This window comes from Canis aureus, chromosome 3 (genome assembly GCF_053574225.1).
Source record: "Canis aureus isolate CA01 chromosome 3, VMU_Caureus_v.1.0, whole genome shotgun sequence".
Lineage (NCBI taxonomy): Eukaryota > Metazoa > Chordata > Mammalia > Carnivora > Canidae > Canis > Canis aureus.
Window position 1 is genome coordinate 81,435,743 of NC_135613.1, and position 13,479 is coordinate 81,449,221.

At 47.5% G+C, this 13,479-nt stretch overlaps 1 protein-coding gene and 1 long non-coding RNA gene across 2 annotated transcripts in view; both read right to left on the reverse strand.

Annotated features, from left to right (window-relative positions):
- KIRREL3 (kirre like nephrin family adhesion molecule 3) overlaps window positions 1-13,479 on the reverse strand; it is a 539,444-nt gene that overhangs the window by 340,971 nt on the left and 184,994 nt on the right. The gene's annotated exons all lie outside the window — the stretch shown is intronic.
- LOC144305987 (uncharacterized) lies at window positions 941-5,694 on the reverse strand. Its single transcript, XR_013373025.1, has 3 exons — window positions 5,570-5,694; window positions 3,394-3,606; window positions 941-1,297 (listed from the first exon to the last, which is right to left on the reverse strand). It is a non-coding gene; the product is annotated as an uncharacterized LOC144305987 (long non-coding RNA).

Below are 13,479 nucleotides of genomic sequence, written 5' to 3' on the forward strand. Positions count from 1 at the left end.
AAAACAGTCTTTTGAAGCTACACATGACAAGTCCAAAATTAATTTTCAGCTTTTCACCCTAACAAAGAAATGCACTGATATGTTTCTTTCCGAGGCTGTCTTCACATCCAGCATGGCTAAGGAACCCATCTCTTCTGCTTGTCCATACACTGCCTGATGGTGTGAACCATTCTAGGGGAGTAAGAAGGGGCTTCTTCAGGGGCCTTTTCTGTAAGGGGCAAGATAGACCAAACTGTCACCATATCAGTGCAATGCACCGGTCCTATGTCCCCCCAAATGTAATAGCAACAACGCTGACAAAAAAAGCAATTTGGGGATGTGAATCAGCACTCAAAAACATGTTCAGACCCTCTGACTCCAATAATCCCACCCTTGTCAATCTGTTCTAAGAAAATTATTCTACACACCAAAACATCTATAAGCATAATAGCGGAAACAGCCTAAATATTCAACCGTTGAGAAATGGTTAAACAAATTATGGTTCATAGCACTTGATGGAATATTATGGAACCCTTAAAATGATTGTTTATGAGAATTATGTAATATGAAAATTGCATATGATAGCTATGCTAAGTGAAAAAAAGGGAAGATAAAAAATATAAGTAAAGATAATTACCATTATGTTAAAATATGCATAAGAAAAGGACTCAAAGGAAATTCACCAAAATGCTAACAGTGTTTGTATTAGACTGGTGGGATTTGAGCTGATTCTTTTTCCTTTTCTCTACTTTCCAAATTTTCTGTGATGTGGTAATATTACATCCTAATGGAAGAAATTATTTTAAAAATATGTCAAGTCCCGTCCCCCAATGCGTATGAAGAGCAGAAAGGGGTTCCATTGTAAGTGTAGAAAAGCATAATAAAAAAAAAAAAAAAAAAAGAAAAGCATAATAATGGCCATTGATAATAAAAGCACCTTCATAAAAATTAATAACATCCAAAGAAACACAGCCTGAGCAAGAATGGCTTAATGCTTTCTTAACACGGATGTACCGACTTCCTCCAGGATCGGGTTTGGGTGGTTTTTCCTTATTAAAGTGATTGGAGTTTGGTCAAGCTGGGCTTGATTGGGGGAAGCTGGCCAACTGCAGGCTTGCATGCTGCTCACGGCCGGGCAGCCAAGGAGCAGATGCCCTGCCTCACCCTGTGCCCATGCACCCGCCTCCGGGCTGCTGGGGCTGAAGCGATGGAGCACTACCTGGGCTGGTCCAGCTTGCAGGGGGCCATGGATGAGGCCCTCGCTTGATTCCCTAGCTGGGCTGCAGCTCCGGGACGGGTGGCCAGTAGTCACGGGAGGCTAGTAGGAAAGGAGAGCAGGAAATGGTGTTGGTGGTTCTGAATGAGCAATCAGCATAGCAGGTGTTCTTGCAAGTGGGGGTCTGAAGGGGGAGGCAGTGGCTCTTTCTGTATCTCCTCATCTGCAGTTAGAGGAAATCTTGGCTGCTGGAGCATGTTGGGCTTTGGGCTTTTGTCCACATTAAAAGCAAGGAAAGGGCCAGCAAGGGGCTAGGGGTGGTGGTGTGTGTGGAGCAGGGAGGGGGGTTATGCTATCAGTAGGAGGATGGGCCAGATGCAATTTTAGCTGAGCCAGGGGGCCATTCACAGGAGGGAACGGCTGATGTCACGAATGACAGAATGATAGAATAATGGAGCCAACCAACCCACGTTTTATTGCCCCCCGTGGTTCATGTTCTCAGGATTCTCTTTGATTTGCAATGTGTGGACCACAAGCAAACAGCTTGCTTAATGCGTGGGGAGTTGGCACAATTAGTAGTATCGCAAGGGCCAGTGGCCTTATGGTGTCTGCCACTCACATCATTTCAATCCTGGCCAAATGCTGAGAACAATAAACCCACACCAAACCCACCCCAAAAAACATAATCACACCCCAAACCCGCAACATAACTTTCCCTCGTGTTTTTCCTTCCCAAGCTGAAGGAGGGAGACCCAACTTTTTGTGCCAACTCCTGGAATCTTCTTTTCATGTTTTTCGTGAGAGGAAAAGAAGACTGGTTCTTTTCATCCCCCTGGAAAGATAAATTTTTAATAAACGTAAATGTTCTTTTAGCTCCTTACTTTTGGCGGAAGGAACCCGTACAGCTTGGACAGCCGGTCTCAAAAATACAATCAACTTGCTTCTTGTTATTTCTTTTCCATTTCACCACCCAGTGAAGCACAAACGCTCTCGCCTGGGCCTTTGTTTCTGAGCCTGCCTTACCCTCAGCCAGCGGAGACAGCCTGCCTTGGGAGGGAGAACTCCCGATGAATTGGCCTCCCTGGATCGTCTCCTAACAATGGCAGCAGGTAGACTCTGACAAATCTTCATCTTCTGCATTTATCCAGTTTTTATTCATTAAGTATCTACTAAGTGCCAGGAACTATTCTAGTTCTTCCTTTTAGCAGCCCTATGATGTAGCTTCTCTTATCATCATCACCATCATCCTCCTCCTCCCCATTTTACAGATGGGACACAGAAACAAGAGGTCGAGAGCTGGCCACAGCTGATCTGTGACAAACTTGGCAGCCAGGCCCCACAGCCCACACTCTCAGCCTCGACCATACCCTGCCCCTCCTAGCACCTAACATCAGCTAGGCACTGTGGGTGCGGGGCAGTGGGGGATGGCTGGGAAAGGTGAGAAATTTCTTTTTCATTCTTTTCTTAAAAAAAAAAAAGAGATTTTACGGGATGCCTGGGTGGCTCAGTGGTTAAGCGTCTGCCTTTGGTTCAGGTTGTCATCCTGGGGACCTAGAATCGAGTCCCGCATTGGGCTCCCTGCAGGGAGCCTGCTTCTCCCTCTGCCTGTGTCTCTGCCTCTTTCTTTCTGTCTCTCGTGAATAAATAAATAAAATCTTAAAAAAAAAAGATTTAATTTATTCACTTGAGAGTGAGAGAGAGCACAAGAGCGGGGAGCAGCAGAGGGAGAGGGAGAAGCGGACTCTCCACTGAGCTGGGAGCCCAACTCTGGGTCTTGATCCCAGGACTTCGATTTCACGACCTCAGCTGAAGGCAGATGCTTACCTGACTGAGCCACTCAGGTGTCCTTCTTTTCCATTCTCACGGACTTTAGCTCCCGGGGCTGCCTTGCAGATCCTAGCTCATTAGCATCCATTTCAGTCTCATTGGGCTTCCACTCCCACTGGCTGACGTATGATTGATTGTGCTCACTGCGTTGACTCACAGACAGTGTACGAATTGCAGTCCGCATTGCTTCAGGGTCTGTGGCCCTTGGCTTTGAGGCTGAGGTGGGGCTGGTCTCCCTGTCTTGCCTCCCCTGACCTATGCCTGGCAGTAGCTCTGCAGAGTGCCAGCCCACTCATCGAGGAGATCCCAGGGGGCTGCATGGCCACTTCTTGGGGATGCTGAATTGGAGTGAGACATGGAGTTCAGCTCACCTGGAGAGGCCTGCTTTAAGGATGGAGGGAGGACTTCTGTTCTGCCCACATCACACTGTAGCTTCTATGATGTTTGGGTTAAAAGCTCGCTTTAGCCTTACTGGACTCACCATCACCAGGTCTGCAGCTTCTTGACCCCAAAGGATTTACAATCACTATCAGAGGAACTGATTGTTTTGATCTGGAGATAGTCAGAGTTCCATCTGAAGTACACTGTCAGGGTCATAGGATGAGGAGGGAGAAATAATGAGCTGTTTTGTAGATTTCAGTTCCCAAAGTGTGACCTCTGTTCGTAAAAAATCAGAATTCTAAATAATTGTTATCAACAAAGACTGACATCTATCAAGCACCTATTCGTATGTGAGACTGGGCACCCTGCCAAACAAACCAAAAAGCTTCCTCTGACCCGATGATGGCCTGGGTTGTGCGGTTCCCCCGCACTCCACGTCCTGTGATGACAAACTTAATCATGTAATGAGGTTGTAATATAGGTGTCGATCTCCCCCACGTGACCAAGAGCTCTTTCGGGGCAAAGACTACTCTTCATCTCCTTTTGCATCCCCAGGACTCAGTACGCCTTTCACATGAGTTTGTTAAATGTTGATGACTCTACTGCTTTATGGAGAAACTGGATATTTCTGCCACAAGATCTACAAACCTACACCTGCATTCATCTTTTTCTTTTCTTCTGTTCACTTATATATAGTGTCTCACGGCAAAAGCCACCTCTTCACCACGTGCTCTGCATTCCTTCTCCTGCCTTCTCAAGGATTCCTCAAATTATCTCCTCTCTCTCTCTTGCGTCCCGAAACTCCTTCTCTCTTCCCCGCGTCATCCCCATTAGGCAAAAAGAAAGCCAACCCATATTCAATGATCTTCCACTCTTGAAATCTCCCTGAAACCTCACACCTTATTCTGGCCAGTATCCCGTTCCTCTGCATCTTTCTCAAGCAAACTTCTGGAAGAAGCTGTGTATACCCAATAGCTCCACTTTGCCTCCTCCCATTCACACATGAACCAACCTTTTCTGGTTTATACGGTATGGTTACAAAAAGGTGTTCTTGTCAAGACCAAGTTGCCAAATCTTGAGGTCTGTCTACCTCTGTTCCATCTTGTGCGGCTCTAGGAAATGTTCCTCCTCCCAACTTCTCCGAATGCGTTTTTCTTCAGGGACAAGTGCACTCTCCTGCTTTCCACTCACACCTGTCTCTTGGCTTTTTCTCGGTCTCCCTGGTAGGGTCTCCCTTTTCCCACTCCTTAAATACAGGACCCTTGCTTTGACCCTTCTCTTTCTATGCTGTGCTTTCTTTAAGAATCTCATCAATTCCATCAGACATGATTGATAATTCCCATAACTTTATATCTTCAGCCCAAACCATGCCATGATATCCAACTGCCTACTCGACACCCTCTTTTGAATGTCTCCCAGGCACCTCACATTGACCATCTTCCAAACCAACCTTTTTATTCTCATTGCTTTCCCCAGACCACATCCTGTTCTAGTCTTCTTAATCCTAGTAACTAAAAACTGTGTCCACCTAACTGCTCAAGCCAGGAATCTGAGTGCCGTCTTTGATTCCCCTCCTCGCCTGCCCTGAGGGGCCCCTCTCACTGACCCTCTCGCTTGTCTGCTTGTCTCTCTCCCCCCCATCTGAGATTGTCAGGCATTGTACCTGGTCCAAAGTAGATGCTGTTTAATGGAACAGACTTGGTCCATGTGCTCAGTAAATGTATGTTGGGTGATGAATGGATGAAAGAACAGGTGGATAATAGAAGGAAAGGCCCAGAGTCTTAGATTCCCCATCAGAAGTTGCAGCCTCAAAGTCATGGCCAGAGGCTCTCCTCTGATTGATCTGGTGCCCCTGATCACAGGACTTAATCTTAATCTCAGACTCAGTATCTTCCTCCATAGAAAGAGTCTGGTAACATCTAACTCATAGGATTATTATAAGGATCCAATAGCATGAGCACATGGTGCTCAATTCATGCTTAATTTAAAAAAAAAGAAAAAAAAAAACCTATACTACGAACAACCCAACCATTTGATTGTTTTTTTCCTGTTGTTTTGGCATGTGTTACACTCAGCCCAAGGTAAACCTAAACAGCATACAAACAAGTGAATAAATATAGAGTACTCCTCATCACCAATGCTTGAGAGGAAAGAGTGATTTCAGACCTGAGCCCAGAGGCGGTGGGAACCCTGGGGGCTCGGTGCAGGTAGGGGGCGCTCATCTGCCGTCCCTGTCTGTCTCTACCACCAGCTGGGCTTTGCCACTGTCTCTTGCTCCTGTTCCAGCTCCCAGAGGGGCAAGTGATGGATAGAAACATCATAAACAAGAACAATGCCTATTGTGCTCCGCTTAGAAACAGTCTGTGTTCTTTTAAAAATTGTGAATAAAATAGCACACTGACTAAATAGGGTGGTGTGGAGGATTCACAAATGAGAATGCAAATGAAAATGAGCTAACTTGTTAGGTTTGGGGAGGCAAAAAAAAAAAAAAAAAAAAAGAGAGGTCCTTGGAATGGCCTCTGTCTATTGCTAGGAGGGTGAGGGGAAAGCCATCTCTGTGAACAAAAGATCAGAAATTGCCTCCTGAGCACTGTCTGTCTGCTTCAGAAGAAAGGTCTGTGGTTAGGAAAGCCCTTACGGAAGGAAGAGCACACTTTGGTGGTGCTGGTGCAGCGGGGTGGGCGGGGGCGGGGGGTATACTGACAATTTTGTTATTTGTTGACCTGATGAGACAGGAAAATAGTTCAGGTATTAAATCCTAAAGGGAGAGCAGACACTGTTATAATAAAAATTGCAATTCCTCGTCTCTGGTCCGGGTCGAATGCAGCTAGCAACCAACTCACCAGGCTTTTCTGCTCACAGGAGTTTCATCTGGGCCTCAGCTCATGGGAAATGAAAGCCCAGCCACTCCTGACGTTTACAGGATTTGCAGAAAATTGTATATATCATGCAAATCTATTTCCTTTTCGTAGTCTTCTCTCAAAAGGAATGAATTCTTAGGGCACTTAGGAAAAATAAGTGAGTGGCGACAGGAGACCCGGACCAAGCCTTTCGTAGGCAGAAGGATCTGACAGCAATGTCCCCCGCCCCTCCTGAGTGCCACCGCCAGATCCCAGGTCAGGTTGTGGAAGAACTGACTTTGGCTTTCAGGCCTCCCTGAATCCTCTTGGACAGGGACGCTGAGTCAAGGGTCTGCTGAGTTAGCCAGAGGGTGAGGGAGAAAGAGAGAAGGGGGCACAGATGACAGCGAGGTAGACCAGCCCCAGATGTCACTAGGGGGCTCAGCAGAAGGCTCACGGGCACCAAATGCAGGTCTTCACTGACCTGCTGTGACCCCCCTGGAAGAATCCACGCAAGTCTTTCCCAAGAAGGTGTGATAGGAGCTGCAGAAGAGGGCGCAATTTGAAAGACTAAACAATTTCACCCAAAGAGGCTGAGAATTAACTAAGGGAAATGTGTAAATTATTACATTGGACTGAGTGTACTGGAGTGGACCAGACGCCTGCTCGGGAGAAGTCCAGATAAGGAAGAGGCAGATACGAATAACTCCAGTTCCTCTGCATATCTGAGCTCTACTGTGAATAAATTTGCAATCCAAATGCACATGTTGCTTCTCTTCACTGTCAACCAGTACCTGTATTTTAATAGGTGCTTATTGAAAAATGTGGAGAGTTGCATAAAGGCCTAAATGAATGCATTTCTAATAACTGAGTTTCTGATGCTGGGTGGGGAGGCTAAGGGGTATCTGCCTACGTTATTTTAAAGTGCAAATAGTTTTAAGACATAAACCAGTGGCGAGGAAGTCCAATGACATTCTGAGGTTTGTCATGACGACCAGAGTTATACCCGAAAGATGTTTTAGGTGCCTGTAGGACACGTTCAGTCTATGTCCTGGGTCATCTACCTCTGGTACAGCAGGTTGGCCCGGTTCCATAGTTCCCTCCTGGGTACCATCTCCTCGGCTGGTTCGATGGGATAGGAGCAAGAGAACACGGACTTTGTGCCCAGAAGACCAGACCCCAGCCCCTGCCCTTGTCACTTGTCGTGTGACCTTGGGCTCTCTGTACAATCTTTCTGAGTCTCAGTTTTCTCATCTATAATATGGGGATAGCAGAAGCTTCCTCACAAGGTGGGAACAAAATCAAAAGAGGAATGCATGAAAACGTCACAGTATGTTGGTCTGTCTGAATACAAAAGTATTATCATCTGGATGTTTCTGAAAATAAATTACAACCGAATGCTAGTGAGGATGAGCAACAGGAATTTCCACTCGTTGCTGGTGGGGATGCAAAATGGTGCACCCACTTTGGAAGACAGTTGTGGCAGGTTCTTACAAAGCTAAACACACTCTTAACCATGATCCAACAATTGAACTCGTGACGTATTTACTGAAAGAAGCTGAAAAGTCAGGTCCACACAAAAACCTGCACACAAATGTTGACAGCTGCTTTGCCCCCTATAATTGCCAAACACTGGAATCAACTAAGATGTCCTCTGGTAGGTGAATGGGGAAACAGACTGTGGTATATCTAGACAATGGAATACGATTCAGCACTGAAAAGAAATGAGCTCTCAAGTCATGAAAGGACACGGAGGAGCTTAAATGTATATTGCTAAGTGAAAGAAGCCAATCTGAAAAGGTTATATATTGTATGATCCTAACTACACGACGTTCTGGAAAAGGTAAAACTACGAAGATGGTACAAAGATTAGTACTTGGGGGGTTGGAGGGAGGAATGAACAGGTAGGGCACAGGGGATCTTTTTAGGGCAGTGAAACTCTTCTGTATGATACACTAATGGTGAATATATGACATTACACATTTGGCAAAACCCACAGAACTGTATGACACAAAGAGTAGACCCTAATGTAAATCCGGGGCTTTAATTAATAATAAGGTATCAGTATTGGATTATCAGTAATAACAAATATATCCTACTAATGCAAGATGCTAAGAACAGGGGAAACAAGCTACAGGGGTGAGTAGATGGGACTATCTGTACTTTCTGTTCAATTTTTCTGTAAACCTAAAACTGCTCTAATGAACAAAGCCTATTAATTAAAAAAATTAATTACAGAGCTTCTTGAACCACTGACTCTTCTTCTCTACCCTGTATCCCAAGAGAAACAACTCTTAGGAAGGAGTATGCTAGCTGTCCCACTGCAGCCCAGCCTCTGTGATGCCAGGCTCATCTCCACCCTGGGTAAAGACTCACACAGGCATCGGGAAAAGCATGAATCAAAAATGACAGCACATTTTTCATGCTGAACTATTACCTTGTCTGGTTATTTTGCTATTCATACAGCCAATAATAAGCCACTCTGCTATCATGTCTTCACTTAATTTGTTATTTAGAATAACCTTTCACTGGGACACCTTTGTTTCCGGGAGGAGGGGACATAGGCTTTATTTTATTTTTGCTAATGCAATAAAATTGAAATCTGGAACACATGCTTCTGTCCCTATAGGTGACCAGGGGAGCAGCTGGGGGAAGGAAAAAGATCAAAGGCAAGACACAAAATAAGACCTTCCTGTTTATTTAATAAAATGGTGAACAAAACCCCAAAGACCTGGTTATTAGGACTAACAAGGAGGGGCTCCATCCCTCAGCTCCCTGGCTTCCTGGTCCCCGGCTGAAGACTGTCTTGGACGGAGAGATTTCATTCTGTTGCACTGGGTGTGGGCAGTGCTGCATCTCCAGGAAAGGAGGAAGCACAGGGACAGCCTGGTCAGAATGGCTGAAGGAGGGATCCCACAACCATGCTAGCATGGCTGGCCCTTGCCTTGAATACAGCAGGTTGCATAAGTGATGTGATCAGAAAGCCCTGGCATCTCTGCCACCGAAAACTAAATTCTCCTTCTCCCTGTGGGAAGCGTGAGCGGGTACCCAGTGGATAAGACACTGCCGACTAGAGAAGTTGCACGGGTTCCTTCCGTGTTAGGCACTGACCTCTCCCCTGCTCCTTTTAAAGGTTGCCGCTCCCAAGTAGACCTGTAGCTTAGAGCCCCCCCGGGTGTCTGACGGAGCGCTGGGACTCAGATAAAGGCCTGCCTGATAGTGGGGGTGAGTAGCGCAGAACTGAGAGGGGACAGATACCAAAGATGATGCTTCGATGCTTCCTATCAGGGCAAGGGTCAGAAAGGCTGATGCCCTGCAGCCTTTCTGCATCCTGTCTGGGGTAGGACTTGGTGCCTGTGAGAAAAGGGAAGGGCAAAGAGCCAGTCAGACTCCCTGAAGCCCACATTCAGGACGACCTGGAATCAGCAACCTAGAACTCTGGGGGTGTTACTGTAGCTTTCTGGACCTTGTGCCACCAGATTTGGGGGATGTGGCATTGTGCAGAAATCACCAGCCTGGGCTCTGAATATCTGACCCATTCACATTCAACCCCTGCCTCTGCCACCTATCCAACCTCTCTGAGACTCAGTTTCTCATCCATAAAACAATTAATAATAATCTTATTTTAGAGAGCCTTTGTGAGCATAAAATATGTCAAGTTCTTAGCGCGACACTTGGCCCAGAGGAGGCCTCGATCTACTAGTTCTGATGGCATGGTTGTTGCAGGATGGAAGCCAGAATCTGCTGGTCAGGGTCCAGGGCCCTCCAACCTTTGGGTACAGAGGGGCCACATTCACCTGTTCCCCCAAGGAACTCAGCCACGCCCCTCTTCCCCTGGCCACGCCCCTTCTCCCGGCTGACCCCGCCTCCTCCCCGCTGACCACGCCTCTTCCCCCACTGACCCCGCCTCCTTCCCGCTGACCACGCCCCTTCTCCCCACTGACCCCGCCTCCTCCCAGATGACCACGCCCCTTCTCCCACTGACCCCGCCTCCTCCCAGATGACCACGCCCTCCTCCCTGCTGACCGCGCCCCCTCCCGCTGCTGGCCCCGCCCCGAAGGTGAGCCCTGTTGGGCCCTCCTGTTTTATTACCCGCTGCCTGGGGAGCTCCGTGCTAATCCACCTGGTGGCCTGCGACAGCTGGGGCTGTATGACTCAGCTGCCAATGGCCCGTGGCAGCGACAGCCTCTGCCCCCACCCAGCGCAGCCAGCTCTGGGCTGATGTATATGAGGAAAGCACAGAATCATATGGTTGAAAAGAACTGTAATTGTAATGGAAATTCAAATCACTCCACTGAACCTGTTTTCTGCATTCGCATTTTGTCCTTGTAAATCAGAAGCACCGGGAGCAATTTATTTCTAAACATCAACAATTTGGAATGGGAAGGAAAATGAAATAATTGCATTCTGACTCACTTGAAACAATTCGTCTGCATGTACATGCAAATCCTGAGGGCATGTGGACACTGCAAAGTAATGCACTGCCTGGATTTTGTGTGTTCCACCTCCCGTGTGTGCCTGGAAAGGAGGAGGAAGGCAGCTATCTTGGAGCTAGGTGGATTTCCACTCCCCACTGTGCGAATATGATGACTGTGGAAGCCATGGCTCATTGCACCCATCACAGCCAGGTGGAGAGGAAAAATCTCCCTGTGCTGGGGGCCCTGGGTAGTCATCTGTGCAGCCCCCTCTCCACTTCCCTAATTCATGCCCCTCCAAGAGGGGGCCTGGAGAGACGCCCAGAGGTCCCATTCTAAGGTTCCTGGCATGCAGCCCCTTTCTCTCTGAAAATCTGTCATTCCTTCCTTCCCTGTCTCAGCTTTCTCCTTTGCCAGAACCTGAGTTTATTGCCCACTGGAATTCCCAACCTGCTGACTGGTGTCTAGGGAGCCTCCTGTGAGGACAGCCCGGGGCTGGGCGTCCAGTGAGCCACAGAAACAGATGCGCTGGGTCCCAGGAAAGCAGAGGTAACTAAAGAATTAGGAAAACATCTTTTGGGGGAAAGAATTTGCCACTTGATATTTCATTAGAAGAACTGAAGAGATCACCATCAAGGAAAACAGCGTTGCAGGTCTTCCTTTTTATGCTCTTTATGGATCAGTGTTATTTAAACATCTGCACTGGCCTGGGGCTCAGGAAGGCATCATACAGCCCTCTCAACATGTAGAGTCTCTAAATATCTGGCTCTGGTCCTGCCCTTCCAGGATCCCATAGGTCCTTTTGGTTACTGTTGTCCGAACTGGCTGGGCAGACGTGTTTCAGGGTTAGCACGGGGCATCTCCTAAAGAGAAATGATGTGGAGTAGCATTAGCTTAAGAAATGCTTTTTGATTGAGGAGGCAAATGCTCTAAGAGAAGGGAGCTTCGGTTTGAGGTCTAAAGCTGGGTTCAAATCTTCAATGGCTCTGTGGTTTTATCATCCTGCGCCTCAGTTTCTCTATCTGTAAAATGAAGATTACAGTAGAGCCTGCCACAGAAGGGTCCCTATAAGGACTTACATGATAGTGTCCTGGGAACTGCAAAGAGGGGTGTGTGTGTGCATGTGTGTGTGTGTGTAAGAAGAAATGTTATTATATTAACAGGTGCCCTTAAGAGTTCTGTTGAAAAAAAAAAAAAAAAGAGTTCTGTTGGGTGTGCATGAAAACCAGATGACAAGAGCTAGGGGAACCATGAGACTTCCATGAAGGTGAGCCTTCCAGTCAGCAGAGACCTAGGGGAGAAGCTGGTGCTATTCTAAACCAAGAGGGGAGCCAGGAGGAAGGATGGGTGTCAGACAGGAGGAATGGGAAGAGCTGGTAAGAGGGCAGAAATTCTCCCTTACTCCTGGAAAGCCCTCTGCCCCTAATTTTGATGAACTTCCAGGAGAATGCCAGAAGGCTTGCTGTGAGAGATTTCTTATGGGAACACCTAAAGGAGCTGAGTCTGCCCTGGGCAAGGGGGTGGCCTAGGGGCACTGAAGCTGAGCTGAGAGACTGAACTGGGCCTTGGGGAAGGCTTCGGAGGACTGTCCCCGCTCTGTGCTGTCCTTTGAATCACAGGAGGAGTTAAAACAAGTAATCCCCAGGCCAGGTCCAGACCAGTTGGACAGAGTCTCTGTGGGAGGGACTCTAAGCTCTGGGAGCCGGAACTCAGGACCATTCTTTTTTTTTCCCCCCAAACATTTCCGCTTTATTTTTAAAAATGTAATTCAATTAATTAATACACCCTGTATTATTAGTTTCAGAGGCAGAGTCCAGTGATTCATCGGTTGCATATCACACTGAGTGCTCATTCCATCAGCTGCCCTCCTTAATGCCCATCACTCAGTGACCCAGTGCCCCACCCACGTCCCCTCCAGCAACCCTCAGTTTCTTTCCCATGATTAAGAGTCCCTTATGGTTTGTCTCCCTCTTTGACTTCGTCTTGTTTTATTTTTCCCTCCCTTCCCCTTTGCTCCTCTGTTTTCTTTCTTAAATCCCATTCTTTACATGGCCCCAGGTCACCAGTAACCAGATTTCCAAGGGCTGCAGGCAGGCCACATTCTATGGTGCCCACGGGCTTGGCATCGTCAAGAATTTCCCGGGAGACTTCAGGGAAGTGGCCTAGGCTAACAGGAAACTAGGTCGGGCCATGTGGAATTTGACCCAGTGGGACCCAGAGCCTCTATCTCTGTCTACCATCTCACTTGGCACGTCCCTGTGTCCCCACTGCCGAGCTCCTGCTTCGCCTTCTCGTTTGGGGAAAGCCAGGTTTTCACAATGAAGCAGGGTCTTGTACGACAGGAACCTGGGCAGGAGGGGCTCGGGGCCCTATAGAAATCAAGCCTGACTAGGTATTCGTGTAAATGGCACACAAGGCAGGTACAGAGGTCTCCAGGGAGGGATTTCTCCCTTGATTAAAATTCAGCTGCAGCAGAATATCAGAAACCTTATACCTCTTGTATGTGAGAAAAAAAAAAAAAAGTGCTAGGATTCTCAAATATCTTAAATACGCTTCTCTACTGCCTTTTCTGCCTGCAGACAGCATTTGTGGGAATGTGACCTTCAGGGTTACCTCAAGAATAATGAGCCCCAGGCACCTTTTCAGCTCCATTAGTGACTGAGATGCAACACTCAGGCCCCAACACATAAACGGGCCACACTCTAAGGGCCAGGTGTGAACCCCAGGCTTTCTGACCGAACAGACCTCTCCAAGCCCTGGACGACGAAGGAGCGAACAGGAAGCCAGGGATCATTATAGAGGAGATGCAGCTGAGACCGGG